Source organism: Phyllobates terribilis, unplaced genomic scaffold, assembly GCF_046119375.1.
Source record: "Phyllobates terribilis strain yellow unplaced genomic scaffold, ASM4611937v1 Scaffold_11__3_contigs__length_659146591, whole genome shotgun sequence".
Classification (NCBI taxonomy): Eukaryota; Metazoa; Chordata; class Amphibia; order Anura; family Dendrobatidae; genus Phyllobates; species Phyllobates terribilis.
In genome coordinates, this window is record NW_027362771.1 from 253254127 (window position 1) to 253270042 (window position 15916).

Consider the following 15916-nt stretch of genomic DNA (forward strand, 5'->3'; position numbering starts at 1 on the left):
TCCCGGGTGTTGAATGCCGTCTTCCATTCATCCCCTTGACGGATACGAACCAGGTTGTACGCCCCATGGAGGTCCAGTTTGGTGAAGATTCTAGCCCCCCTCAGACGATCAAATAACTCCGGAATGAGCGGAAGGGGGTACTTATTCTTCACCGTGATCTGGTTAAGGCCTCTATAGTCTATACAGGGACGGAGAGAGCCGTCCTTCTTTTTGACGAAAAAGAAGCCTGCTCCCGCCGGGGAGGTAGATTTCCGGATGAATCCCCTGGCCAGATTCTCCTCAATATATTCGGACATCGACCGGGTCTCAGCAGCGGATAATGGATAAATACGCCCACGGGGAGGAGTAGTACCGGGTAACAGGTCGATAGGGCAGTCGTATGGTCTATGAGGGGGTAGTGTCTCTGCCTCCTTTTTATTAAAGACATCAGCATAAGACCAATAAGGAATCGGAAGTCCAGGTAGATTAGCTGGGGTAGGAGAAGGACGGACGGGATGGACGGGAACCAGACAGGTCTTATGGCAGTCCTGTCCCCAGCGAAGGACTTCTCCGGTCTGCCAGTCAATCACGGGTGCATGTCTCTGGAGCCAAGGTAAACCTAGCAAGAGGGCGTGAGAGAGTCCAGGCAGAACATGAAAGGAGATACTCTCAGAATGCCGCATTCCCACCTGCAGAGTAATGGATTCGGTGATGAGTTGGATGGGGCGTGGTAAGAGACCCCCATCCACGGCAGCAACAGACAAGGGTACAGCCAGAGGTTTGGTGGGGATGCGGTATTTCTCTACCAGGGACTGTGAAATAAGATTCCCGGCTGCTCCAGAGTCAAGTTGGGCTAGTTCGAAATAACGGTTCTCCCCGCAGACAATTGTGACTGACAGCAGCAGAGATGGAGAGGATTTATTCTTGTCTAGGTCGACCTCTCTGAGCGAACCTAGACACAGGCGTTTCCCGACCTCTCTGGGCAGGCACGGATCCGGTGCTCCTTACTGCCACAGTAGAAGCAGCTCCCCTCGGCACGGCGTAAGTCCTGACGGGTTTTGACCATCTTGGTCTGGTCGACCTGCATAGGCTCAGGAGAGTGTACCTGGGGAGAGACGGAGGGAGTGACGGGTTTCTGAAAAGTAGGAGCTAGACGTGGAAACCTCCTCTCACGGATGACCTCTTTGGCACGCTCCTGGAACCGTAGGTCAATCCGGGTGGCAAGAGTTATTAGGTCATCGAGAGTGGTAGGAATGTCCCGACCGGCAAGTTCATCTTTAATACGGCCGGACAGACCCTCCCAGAAGACGGATACCAGAGCGTCGTTATCCCAGGCCAGCTCCGAGGCAAGGGTACGGAACCGTATGGCATATTGGCCCACGGTGAGACTTCCCTGACGGAGGCGTAGCAGTGATGATGCGGATGAGGTCCTCCGTCCGGGTTCGTCGAAGACTTTCCGGAAAGCCGTGAGAAAGGCAGGCAAGTCGGACACCAGGGGGTCTCCTCTCTCCCATAGAGGATTTAGCCAGGCCAGGGCCTCCCCGGTGAGATGGGACATGATGAAGGCAATTTTGGCCCGGTCGGAGTTAAACTGGTGGGACAGGAGTTCAAAGTGCAGGGTGCACTAATTTATGAAGCCCCGAGCCTGGGCGGAGTCGCCTCCGAAGCGAGGAGGTGCAGAAAGCCGGGGTCCGGGGTAGGATACCATGGTATTAGTGGACAGCGGAGTTGCCGGATTGCGAGTCCTGGCACTGGCGGAGGTTGCTGGCGGAGCAGTCAGAGTGTCCAGGCGAGAATTGACATTCCGCAGGTGACCCAGGATGGACTACTGTTGGGACCTCTGACGGGACAGTTCATGACACAGGTCCGAGAGCGAGGGAGCTTGGGTGCCACCGGGTTCCATGGCCCGAGCAAACTGTAACGGGTCTGGGAGGCGGAACCTCTGAGCTACTATACAAGGGGGCGGTCCTTGTAAGGGAGCGGGTGGCGACCAGGGAAGACGGGCAGGCAGTCACAGCAGGTGACCGGGACAGTCTCTGAGTGAACGGGCTGGAGGTCATGGCAAGTGACCGGGGCAGTCTCTGGATGAACGGGCAGGAGGTCACGGCAAGTGACCGGGGCAGTCTCTGGATGAACGGGCAGGAGGTCACGGCAAGTGACCGGGGCAGTCTCTGGATGAACGGGCAGGAGGTCACGGCAAGTGACCGGGGCAGTCTCTGGATGAACGGGCAGGAGGTCACGGCAAGTGACCGGGGCAGTCTCTGGGTAAAGGGTTGGTACGACCTGTGGCGGCTGATGGTAGACGTGAGCTCCCAGGTGAGCAGGCGAGAGTCTCTGGATAAACGGGTGGTCACAGCATGTGACGGCGGAGCCTCCAGGAAGACCAACAGACAGGCGGCAGATGAGCGCTCCCAGGTGAGCGGGCAGAAGTCACTGGACAGGCGGGTGGTCACAGCACGTGACGGCAGAGCCTCCAGGTAGGCTAGCAGACAGGCAGCAGATGAGCGCTCCCAGGTGAGCGGGCAGGAGTCACTGGACAGGCAGGTGGTCACTGCACGTGACGGCGGAGCCTCCAGGTAGGCTAGCAGGCAGGTAGCTGATGTGCGCTCCCAGGTGAGCGGGCAAGCTGGTCCTTAGACAGACTAACAGGAGTTGTAAGGCAGACCGTCGGACCTCAGGCTAGCAGGCAGGTAGCAGAATATCAGGCAGGAATAAGACAGCAAGCTGGCAGGAATCTGGCAGGTATCTGGCAGGTAACTGGCAACGGGACCTGAGGGCTGAAGCAGAGTAGTGAACAGTGCAACAACATTGCTCGGGCACCTCCATTTTGGAGGAGGTGCCTTATATATGGTGAAGTCCTCCGGCCATTGGCCGGGGACTCCTTAGGACGGCGCGCGGCCCCTTTAAGAGGGAGGGAGAGCGCGCGCGCGCGCCCTAAGCACAGTGGCCGGGAAGGAGCGCGCGCTGCCAGCAGAGCGGGAGGAGGACGCCGGGCACGGAGCAGAGAGGTGAGGGGAACAGCGTCCCTGCCTAGCAGAGGGCAGGGACGCCGGCGCTACAGTTTCTATGTGTTTTTGTTTGCCTGCCATTGGTTTTAATGGTGTTCGAAGGTGTTCGAAGAACAGTTCGACGAACAGTTCGGCGAACACACGGGTGTTCGACGAACCGAACCGAACTCGAACACTACGGGGGAGGATCAACACTAGTCTTTTTGTCATCCATTATGTAATAGTAGTCTTCTAAACAAAGAATGGTCTTCTCTTTTGTTCCAAGTTTTACCATGCAGAGTCTTCACAAAGATGGTTCTGTAGCTAGATTATTGGTTGCTCTGGGTTCTCATAGAACATATCACCTTTATTAAGGTGGCTGAGATGGTTAAACAATGTTAAAAAATCCTCTCTGGTTCCTTAGCACTGCAAGAAATTCTTAGCATTTACAACAGATTCTCAGACAATGTACATCGATTTGATTCCAAAGGGGGAATGAACTCTTAAAGCATGTACATGTACTCAATAAACCAGGATTGGCCACTAGTTGAATTCTACGATAAAATCTGTTCAGTGGGTCAGACTACATGTGAGGTCTCCTCAGTATTGCTAAGATCGGTAGTATACGCTCAGGAAACAATTTTTTGTTTCTAACTAATAAATTACTGAGACAGTGAAATATTCCCTCACCAGTTTTACTGACTGATGTAAATGATATTTTCCCGGGAAGATAATAATCTTTTAGCTCTGATGACTTTATATTGAGAGATAGCTAGTGTTGATCGAGCACTAAAATGCTCGGGTGCTCGAAGCTCGGGCCGAGCTCGCCGTGATACTCGGGTGCTCGACCCGAGCAACGAGCCCAATGTTAGTCTATGGGAGACCCAAGCATTTTTGGCGCGGCACCCCCGGCAGTCTTTTAAAAGCCTAACAAGTGCCCAAAACGATAGTGAGAGTGCTCAAATGACATGGGGACAGCATGGGGATCGCCACAGGAAGCATTTCTGACACCCAGGTCACTGCTGTCAACAACGTGGTCAGAGGTATTAAGCCACGTTTAAGGGCTCACAATAAAACGTTCAAAAAACTAAACTGGAACTGCTTTCCTGTGAAATATGTTAAGGAACTTCCTTTCCAGGGTAAAAAAGACTTGTGTATAAGGTAAAATAAATAACCCCCCCCAAAAAAATACTCCTCAACACATTGGGCTATGTTTACAAGTAGCATTTTTTATGCGTTTTTGCACTTTTGTATTGCTTTCAACCGTGACAAATACATTCACCGGCAAATGTCATTTTAACATTTTACAACCTTATCTGGCCATGTGCTGTGTGACACATGCATACAGTGCTGAAAAGACATGGGAACAGCATGGGGAAGACCCCTGGAAGCATCTCTGACACCCAGGTCACTGCCTAAAAGTGTGCCCATCAGAAGTGACCCTTGCCGCATCAGAAGATGCAGACTTGCAACTATCCCCGTGCCCATGGCACTGTTCAATTGTACCTCCCCCATTCCTTGCAATGCAAGCGCAAATATGCTGCCGAACAACCCACCCACCCCCAGGCTACAATACCATACTGCTTGCTTGCACTTGAAATTGGGCCTTTTAGGCATGTGGAGGCGGAATCTGGCCACCACGTCATGGCTGCGTTGGCGACCTGGAATCCATACTCTGTCCCCAGCCGCCCGGCGGCCGGGTGTCCACACTCGGTCCCCAGCCGCCAGGGGTTGGCCGGGTGTCCATACTCGGTCCCCAGCCACCCCGCGGCCGGGTGTACACACACGGTCCCCAGCCACCTGGGGGCAGCCGGGTGTCCATAAACAGTCCCCAGCCGCCCCTATTTCTCCTGTCAACTTCCCCACACACACTTTTCTTAGCCCGGCCTGCTTTAGGGCAGCATTGGACGAGACCACCAGAGAACCAGACTCCTCTGGTGGGCCCTGGCTTCTCCATCAGGGGAGTTGAGAGTGCCAAGGTGAGGAGCATGATGATGATGATAGAAGTTAGCATCTGCTTTGTTTTCTTTTAATGCAAGCATAAGTGTGCAGGCTGCCACCCACCCACCCCCAGGCTGCAATGCCATACTGCTAGCTTGCACTTAAAATGGGGCCTTTTAGTTTGGAGGAGGCTGAAGCTGGCCACTACCTCATGGCAGCTTCGGCAGCGAGGTATCCATACTCAGTCCCCAGCCGCCCCTATTTCTCCTTGGAACATCCCCGCACACACTTTTCTTAGCCCGGCCTGCTTTAGGGCAGCATTGGACGAGCCCACCAGAGAACCAAACTCCTCCGGTGGGCCCTGGCTTCTCCATCAGGGGAGTTGAAAGTTCCAAGGTGAGGACCATGATGATGATGATACAAGTTAGCATCTGCTTTGTTTTCTTGGAATGCAAGCGCATGTATGTAGTAGCGGCTAGGCCTGAGGTGGTCAGCGTTTTGGCGCATATCCTACCTTCTCCGGGGATTGCTGGATATTTTCCTGCTACTATTCCAATTCTATGACTCCCGTTAAAACAAAGCTTCAGGTGATAAATGATGGATGAGGTAGTGGCAAAGGAGAAAGAGCAGGAGGAACAGGGACCATTCACAACAATATCAGGCCAGTCAACCACATATGTCTTGTAGGATATGTTTCTGTAACAAAAGGAGCGGTTCGGCTACACAGTTATAGAGCATACAGTGAGTGCAATGCCTACCAAAAGACATGGAGGTCAGAGGGCCTTAACTAAACCGTTTTTTCCATTTATAGCAACTGGGTCTCCTGTACACTGTTAGCCTAAGCAGTGAATGGAAGGCTTTCCAAAAATTATGAGGAACTGCAATGCCCCTTGAAACAGACGTGGATTACAGCGTACTAAAAACCTTCTACCCATTATTGGGGAGTGGGTCTCCCTTAGTTTTCGCCTTTGCATTGAAAAGCAAAAGCTGACTAAAATTAGAAGGAAATGCAATGCCCGTGGGAAGAGTCGTGGAGGTTAGAGGTAATTAAAAACAACATTTCAATGCCCCGTGGAAGAGCTGTGGAGTTCAGAGTGGCTTAAGAAGACGCTTTTAATGCCCCTTTGAAGAGACGTGGAGGTCACAGTAGCTTAACAAGATGGTTTTAATGCCCCTCGGAAAAGACGTGGAGGTCCCAGTAGCTTAACAAGACGGTTTGAATGCCCCTTGGAAGAGACGTGGAGGTCACAGTAGCTTAACAAGATGGTTTTAATGCCCCTCGGAAAAGTTGTGGAGGTCGCAGTAACTTAACAAGACGGTTTTAATGCCCCTCGGAAAAGTGGTGGAGGTCCCAGTAGCTTAACAAGACGGTTTGAATGCCCCTTGGAACAGACGTGGAGGTCACAGTAGCTTAACAAGACGCTTTTAATGCCCCTTACAAGAGCCATACAGTACAGCATCTTATAAATATTATTCCCATTATTGGGGAGTGGATCTCCCATAGTATTTGCTTATGCCTTCCAAGCAAAAGCTTCCAAAAATTAGGACGGAGCAACTTGAAATGCCCCTTACAAGAGCCATGCAGTACAGCATATTACAAACATAAGTCCCATTATTGGGGAGTGGGTCTCCCATAGTATTTGCTTATGCCTTCCAAGCAAAAGCTTCCAAAAATTAGAAGGAAATGCAATGCCCGTTCGAAGACTCGTGGAGGTCCCAGTAGCTTAACAAGACAGTTTTAATGCCCCTTACAAGAGACGTGGAGGTCAGAGTGGTATAACAAGACACTTTTAATGCCCCTTACAAGAGACGTGGAGGTCAGAGAGGTATAACAAGAAGCTTTCAATGCCCCTTACAAGAGACGTGGAGGTCAGAGTGGTATAACAAGACGCTTTTAATGCCCCTTACAAGAGCCATACAGTACAGCATCTTATAAATATTATTCCCATTATTGGGGAGTGGGTCTCCCATAGTATTTGCTTATGCCTTCCAAGCAAAAGCTTCCCAAAATTAAGACGGAGCAACTTTCAATGCCCCTTACAAGAGCCATGCAGTACAGCATATTACAAACATTATTCCCATTATTGGGGAGTGGGTCTCCCATAGTATTTGCTTATGCCTTCCAAGCAAAAGCTTCCAAAAATTAGGACGGAGCAACTTGGAATGCCCCTTACAAGAGCCATGCAGTACAGTATATTACAAACATAAGTCCCATTATTGGGGAGTGGGTCTCCCATAGTATTTGCTTATGCTTTCCAAACAAAAGCTTCCAAAAATTAGGAGGAAATGCAATGCCCGTTCAAAGACTCGTGGAGGTCCCAGTAGCTTAACAAGACGCTTTTAATGCCCCTTACAAGAGACGTCGAGGTCAGAGTGGTATAACAAGACTCCTTTAATGCCCCTTACAAGAGACATGGAGGTCAGAGTGGTATAACAAGACGCTTTTAATGCCCCTTACAAGAGCCATACAGTACAGCATCTTAAAAATATTATTCCCATTATTGGGGAATGGGTCTCCCACAGTCTTTGCTTATGCCTTCCAAGCAAAAGCTTCCAAAAATTAGGACGGAGCAACTTGCAATGCCCCTTACAAGAGCCATGCAGTACAGCATATTACAAACATAAGTCCCATTATTGGGGAGTGGGTCTCCCATAGTAATTGCTTATGCCTTCCAAGCAAAAGATTCCAAAAATTAGGAGGAAATGCAATGCCGTTCGAAGACTTGTGGAGGTCCCAGTAGCTTAACAAGATGGTTTTAATGCCCCTTACAAGAGACGTGGAGGTCAGAGTGGCATAACAAGACGCTTTAAATGCCCCTTACAAGAGACGTGGAGGTGCAGAGTGGTATAAAAAGACGCTTTTAATGCCCCTTACAAGAGACGTGGAGGTCAGAGTGGTATAACAAGACGCTTTTAATGCCCCTTACAAGAGCCATACAGTACAGCATCTTATAAATATTATTCCCATTATTGGGGAGTGGGTCTCCCATAGTATTTGCTTATGCCTTCCAAGCAAAAGCTTCCAAAAATTAGGAGGAAATGCAATGCCCGTTCGAAGACTCGTGCAGGTCCCAGTAGCTTAACAAGATGGTTTTAATGCCCCTTACAAGAGACGTGGAGGTCAGAGTGGTATAACAAGACGCTTTTAATGCCCCTTACAAGAGACGTGGAGGTCAGAGTGGTATAACAAGACGCTTTTAATGCCCCTTACAAGAGACGTGGAGGTCAGAGTGGTACAACAAGATGCTTTTAATGCCCCTTACAAGAGACGTGGAGGTCAGAGTGGTACAACAAGACGCTTTTAATGCCCCTTACAAGAGACGTGGAGGTCAGAGTGGTATAACAAGACGCTTTTAATGCCCCTTACAAGAGACGTGGAGGTCAGAGTGGTATAACAAGGCGCTTTTAATGCCCCTTACAAGAGCCATACAGTACAGCATCTTAAAAATATTATTCCCATTTTTGGGGAGTGGGTCTCCCATAGTATTTGCTTATGCCTTCCAAGCAAAAGCTTCCAAAAATTAGGAGGAAATGCAATGCCAGTTCGAAGACTCGTGCAGGTCCCAGTAGCTTAACAAGACGGTTTTAATCCCCCTTACAAGAGACGTGCAGGTCAGAGTGGTATAACAAGACGGTTTTAATGCCCCTTACAAGAGACGTGGAGGTCAGAGTGGTATAACAAGATGCTTTTAATGCCCCTTACAAGAGACGTGGAGGTCAGAGTGGTATAACAAGACGCTTTTAATGCCCCTTACCAGAGACGTGGAGGTCAGAGTTGTATAACAAGACGCTTTTAATGCCCCTCAGAAGAGACGTGGAGGTCAGAGTGGTATAACAAGATAGTTTTAATGCCCCTCAGAAGAGACGTGGAGGTCAGAGTGGTATAACAAGACGGTTTTAATGCCCCTCAGAAGAGACGTGGAGGTCAGAGTGGTATAACAAGACGCTTTTAATGCCCCTTACAAGAGACGTGGATGTCAGAGTGGTATAACAAGACGCTTTTAATGCCCCTTACAAGAGCCATACAGTACAGCATCTTAAAAATATTATTCCCATTATGGGGGAGTGGGTCTCCCACAGTCTTTGCTTATGCCTTCCAAGCAAAAGCTTCCAAAAATTAGGACGGAGCAACTTGCAATGCCCCTTACAAGAGCCATGTAGTACAGCATATTACAAACATAAGTCCCATTATTGGGGAGTGGGTCTCCCATAGTATTTGCTTATGCCTTCCAAGCCAAAGCTTCCAAAAATTAGGAAGGAGAAACTTGCAATGCCCCTTACAAGAGCCATGCAGTACAGCATATTACAAACATAAGTCCCATTATTGGGGAGTGGGTCTCCCATAGTATTTGTTTATGCTTTCCAAGCAAAAGCTTCCAAAAATTAGGAGGAAATGCAATGCCCGTCCGAAGACTCGTGGAGGTCCCAGTAGCTTAACAAGACGTTTTTAATGCCCCTTACAAGAGACGTGGAGGTCAGAGTAGTATAACAAGATGCTTTTAATGCCCCTTACAAGAGACGTGGAGGTCAGAGTGGTATAACAAGACGCTTTTAATGCCCCTTACAAGAGCCATATAGTACAGCATCTTAAAAATATTATTCCCATTATTGGGGAGTCGGTCTCCCACAGTCTTTGCTTATGCCTTCCAAGCAAAAGCTGACAAAAATAAGGACAGAGGAACTTTCAATAATGGCAACACGGACCACGGTCACCCTGGTGGTATAGTGGTGGTGGAGGCTGAGGATAAGGAGAAGAACATAAAACAGCCGAAATGAGGAAGCGTACACCCATGTGTGGGTGTGAAGCGGTGCATGTGAATACACCTCCCGAAATAACACAGTGGATTTAACTTTATGTTACTCTGCTGTCATTTGGTGGTGATGAGAAGTCTGGCCCAATCCAGCCCTTGTTCATTTTGATAAGGGTCAGCTTGTCAGCATTGTCAGTTGACAGGCGAGTGCGCTTATCAGTTATAATTCCCCCAGCAGCACTAAAAACATACTCCGATAACACGCTAGCGGCAGGGCAGGCCAGGACCTCCAAGGCATACAGAGCGAGTTCATTCCAAGTGTCCAGCTTGGATACCCAATATTTAAAAGGCACAGAGGAATCACGGAGGACGCTGGTACGGTCGGCAAGGTACTCCCTCACCATCTTTTGAAACTTTCCACTCCTTGTGAGAGTACCCCTCACCTCAGGGTCTGTCCGAAGGGAGGGTCTGAGAAAACTGTCCCAGAACGTTGACAGTGTTCCCCTGTCTCTGCTGGATTGGAGTTGCCTCTCTCTCGCTTGTACGCTTTGGTTGGTCAACGAACTGTGACCTCTGCCGCTAGCGTGTTCAGATGGGAATTTTTTAACAGTTCTGCAGCAAGGGCCTTCTGGTACTGGCCCATTTTTGTAGACCTCTCCACCTCAGGAATAAGAGAGTGAATGTTCTCCTTATAGCGGGGGTCTACAAGTGTCACCAACCAGTAATGACTGTCACCCAACATTTTGACAACACGAGGGTCACGGTTAAGGCAGCGTAATATAAAGTCAACCATGCGTGCCAGACTGGTAACGGGCAAGATTTCTGTGTCCTCACCAAGATGACGACTGACAATGCTCTTCTCCTCCTCCTCCCCCTGTCCTCAGGCCACCCACGCTGAACCAACGGTATGACACTTGTACAGGTACTACCGTCTACAGCGCATGATAACAGCTCCTGTTCTTCCTCCTCCACCTCCTCCTCTCCCTCATTGTCCCCCAATGCACGTTGGGATGAGATGAGGCCGGGCTGTGTGTAATCGCCCACTACGGCTTCTTGATCCATCTCATCATACTCTGGCTGCAATGCCTCCTCTTTAATTCTCTGCAGAGAGCGTTGCAAAAGACAGACAAATGATGGCGTCATCGCCACTCACCATCTTGGTGGCCTCCTCAAAGTTTGTCAGGATGGTACATATGTCAGACATCCAGGTCCACTCATGAGGTCTTATGTGTGGAGTCTGACCTGAATATCGACGGCCTTGTTGCAGTTGGTACTCCACAACTGCTCTCTTCTGCTCACAAATCCTTTGCAACATATGGAGGGTAGAGTCCCAACGTGTGGGGACATCACACACCAGTCGGTGTGCCGGAAGCTGCAAACGCTGCGGCAACACAGCAAGGGTGGCGGAAGCTGTAGCCGACTTGCGAAAATGAGCTGACAGGCGGCGTACTTTCACGAGCAGATCTGGCAACTCGGGGTATGATTTAAGAAACCGCTGAACCACGAGGTTAAGCACATGAGCCAGGCATGGTACGTGTGTGATCTCGCCTCGCCTCAGAGCCGCCACCAGGTTACGGCCATTGTCACACACAACCATGCCGGGATGTAGGTTCAGCGGTCCACAACTCACAAGCAGTGTGAGGTTTATCACCTAAGCTTATGAGTTTCAGCACAGTCTGTTGCCGCTTGGCGGAGGCAGTACTGCAGTGCTTCCAGCTTGTAACTGATGTGGTGATATCTGAGATGGAGGCTGAACATGAGGAGGAGGAGGAGGAGGATGATGCACAGGAGCTGTACACTGTGGGGGCAACTCTGACTGACATAGGGCCCGCAATCCTCGGTGTGGGGAGGATGTGTTCCGTCCCAAGGTCCGACTGGGTCCCGGCTTCCACTATGTTTACCCAGTGTGCCGTCAGCGAGATGTACCGTCCCTGGCCACAAGCACTTGTCCACGTGTCCGTTGTCAGGTGGACTCTCCCAGTAACTGCGTTGTTGAGGGCACGGCAGATGTTTTGGGACACGTGCTTGTGTAGTGCGGGGATGGCACACCGGGCAAAATAGTGTCGGCTGGGGACCGAGTACCGAGGGACGGCCACCGCCATAAGGTTGCGGAAGGATTTCGTCTCCACCAGCCTAAAAGGCAGCATTTCCAACGCAGTCGTGAAATGTGGGAATTTAGGACTGTGGCCTGTGGGGCATTAGCTGCAAATTTCCACTTTCGTTCAAAGGTCTGGGATATGGACAATTGAACGCTGCGGTGGGACGTGGACGTTGATGCTGTTTCTTGAGAAACTGCCATAACAAGTGAAGACTGAGAGGAGCGGGCATCTTTACATGCAGTATGGACAGGGGATTGCCTTGCACACACAACAGGGGGTTCTATTGCACGCACAACAGCGGAAGAAGCAGTGGTGACACCCACTGACACTGGTCGTGGACCCTGGGTTTCGCCCCACAAAGTCGGGTGCTTTGCTGCCATGTGCCTGATCATGCTGGTGGTGGTCAGCCTAGTAGTTTTGTCACCCCTGCTGATGCTGGCATGGCAGGTGGTACAAATGGCCTTTTTCGGGTTATCAGCAGAGTCTTTAAAAAAATTCCAGACTCTGGAAGACCTACCGCTTGTACTGGCAACGTCCCTCGTGTTAGTGTTACGGGTAATGGTTGCCCGCCTTCTGTCTGCGGCCACCACACTGCTTCTTCCTGCCTGTTGGGGTACTCTGCCTCCCTCCCCCTGTGTCCTCCTGCCACGTTGGGTCAGTTACTAGATCATCCACCACCTCCTCCTCCTCCACTTGCGCACCACGATGCTCCTCCTCACTTCCTGGCAATTGTGTCTCGTCATCGTCCACCTCTTGCGACAAATTGCCAGCGTCGACTTCCTGTGGCCGTGGCTGTTCAAATATTTGGGCATCGCTACATGGGATCTCCTCTTCCACCACTTCAAGCGTAGCAGGCGAGGGGCACAAATATGGAAATGGACCAGTGAACAGCTCTTCAGAGTGTCCAAGTGTGGGATCAATTGCTGTCTGACGACACTCAGCATGGTGGGAGGAAGGAGCATCAGGGATAGGAGGAGTATGCGGTCGAGACTCACGGCTACTAAGAGTTGACCGTGTGGAAGACAGACCGGAGGTGGTGGTGGTGCCCAGGTAACTGGAAGTATTATCTGCTATCCAATTAATAACCTGTTCACACTGATCAGTTCGCAATACTGGTGTTGTTCTGTGCTTCCCTAGTAATTAGGTCAAGAAGTGGGAGGGATAAGATGTGGCTGTTGGTTGTGGCACATTTTCACCTTGGCCATGGCCCCGTCCTCTGCATGCACACCAGAACGTCCAGTTCCACGTACCATGCCACGCGCCTTGCCCATTGTAAAGGAAGTAAAATAGCTAACACTCGCACTATCAATGGAAAAAGGGTAATGAAAAGTAGATTAGAACCGTGGAAGAGGAAACCACAGTTCTATTTCTCTGGCCTACATCCGACTCTTTTAAACAATCAGAACAATCAGGGAGAAACTATTACTGTTTTTCCTTACAGAAAAAATATCAAAACCTGAATAAGAGAGATTTTTTACCGTGGAATGGCAAAACCACAGTTATTGTTTACTGGTGTATACCACACTTTTTAAAATATATAGATTTGCGGCTGAACAGTGAGCGACACACTCAAACTGGGCTTTTTTTAGATACCAAAGGCCCAAAACTGGATACTACAGAGATTTTACCCGTAGAACTACAAAACCACACTGGGATTTGTCAGGCGTACACCAGACTATTTTCAACAGATATATTTTTGTGTCAGAACACTCAGGAGACACTACTGTTTTTTTTTTGTTACTGCAAAAAAAGCGAAAAGCAGGATAATAGAGATTTTTTACCGTGGAACAGCAAAACCACAGTTTTAATTTACTGGTGTATATACCAGACTTTTTTAAAAATATAGATTTGCGGCTGAACAGTGAGCGACACACTCAAACTGTTTTTTTTAGATACCAAAGGCCCAAAACTGGGTACTACAGAGATTTTACCCGTGGAACTGCAAAACCACACTTCTGTTTCTGTGGCCTATACCAGACTCTTTTCAACAGATATATTTGTGTCTAAAAAATCAGAGACACACTTTTTTTTTTGGGGGGGGGGGGGGGGGACCAATAGGTTAATAAGACGGGTATTTGTACGGTGTGTAGGAGGGAAAAAAAAAAAAAGAGGATTTAGATGAAAAAAAAAAAAGGATTTTTACTGGCCCCCGAGACCTGCAGCTAAGTCCAGCAATTTCAGAAACAGGAGCACACAGGACTGTAATGCAGCGTTTGCAGGTATAACCACTGCGTCTCCTATACAGCCTGCCTGCCTGATATCTGGGATGGATATTAGTCCTGAGAAGGACTGTTTGTTTGTTCTGGCAGCCTTTACAGACCCTACACTAACTATTTTGCAGGAAAAATCTCTCCCTAGCTCAGCAGCGCTGTCCCTACACTGTCTGATCAGGAGTGTCTGTGTCCAAGATGGCGGCGCCCGGTTTTAAATACTCGAGGTGACGCTGTGCGGCCAGCCAATCACTGTAATGCCCACAAACAACATGGCTGCGGCATTACAGTGACTGGCTGGCAATCCCTGCATGTTCATTGGCTCTGTAAAGAGCGCCAAACATGCAGAGCGGAGACCTGAGCTCCCGCCCGAGTAACCCGGAAATGCTCGGTGCTCGCCGAACATCCCGAGTAGCGTGATGCGCGGGCGAGTACCGAGCAGTGACGAGCATGCTCGCTCAACACTAGAGATAGCACATTGTTGCAGCAGCTGCTTTCAGCGGGTATATATAGAGACTAGGATAGTGGTCTCTTCATTTGAAGAGCTTTCAGGAGCTGAAACAAGTATGAATGCCTAGTAGCTTGAATGAATCTGGTAGACTCTAACCTGATAGATCTTTTCTAGCATTGCTGGTATTATTGAAGCCTGTGACTTACACATTGTTGACTTCCTACAAATTTTCTACAGTATACAGTATTTGATACACTGCTGATTTTGCAAGTGTTCCCACCTACAAAGAATGGAGAGGTCTGTAATTTTTATCGCAGGTACATTTCCTCTGTGAGAGACAGAATCCAAAAATAAAAATCATTGTTTTTTAAATAATTATTGCATTTTATTGCATGAAATAAGTATTTGATCCCCCACCAACCAGCAAGAATTCTGGCTCTCACAGACCTGTTAGTTTTTCTTTAAGAAGCCCTCTTATTCTGCACTCATACCTGTATTAATTGCACCTGTTTGAACTAGTTACCTGTATAAAAGACACCTGTCCACACACACAATGAATCATACTCCAATCTATCCACCATGGCCAAGACCAAAGAGTTGTCTAAGGACACCAGGGTCAAAATTATAGACCTGCACAAGGCTGGGATGGGCTGCAGGACAATAGGCAAGCAGATTGGTGAGAAGGCAACAACTGTTAGCACAATTATTATAAAATGAAAGAAACACAAGATGACTGTTAATCTTCCACGGTCTGGGGTTCCATGCAAAATCTTGCCTCGTGGGGCAAGGATGATTCTGAGAAAGGTCAGGAATCAGCCCAGAACTACATGGGAGGACCTGGTCAATGGCCTGAAGAGAGATGGGACCACAGTCTCAAACATTACCATTCGTAACACACTACACCTTCATGGGGTAAAATCCTGCAGGGCACGCAAAGTCCCCCGGCTAATGCCAGCACATGTCCAAGCCTGTTTGAAATTCGCCAGTGACCATCTGGATGATCCAGAGGAGGCATCGGAGAAGGTCATGTGGTCAGAAGAGACCAAAATAGAACTTTTTGGTATCAACTCCACTCGCCGTGTCCAAGAACACCGTCCCAACTGTGAAGCATGGTTGGGAAAACGTCATACTTTGGGGGTGATATTCTGCAAAGTGGATAGGATTACTGTACTGTATTGAAGGGTGGTTGGATGGGGTCATGTATCATGAGATTTTGGCCAGCAACCTCCTTCCCTCAGTAAGAGCATTAAGATGGGTTGTGGCTGAGCCTTCCAGCATGACAATGACCCGAAACACACAGCCAGAGCAACTAAGGAGTGGCTTCATAGGAAGCATGTCAAGGTCCTGGAGTGGCCTAACCAGTCTCCACACCTGAACCGAATATAAAATCTTTGGAGGGAGCTGAAACTCAATGTTGCCCAACAACAGCCCCAAAACCTTAAAGATCCGGAGAAGATTTGTATGAAGTAGGGGGCAAAAATCCCTGCTGCAGTGTGTG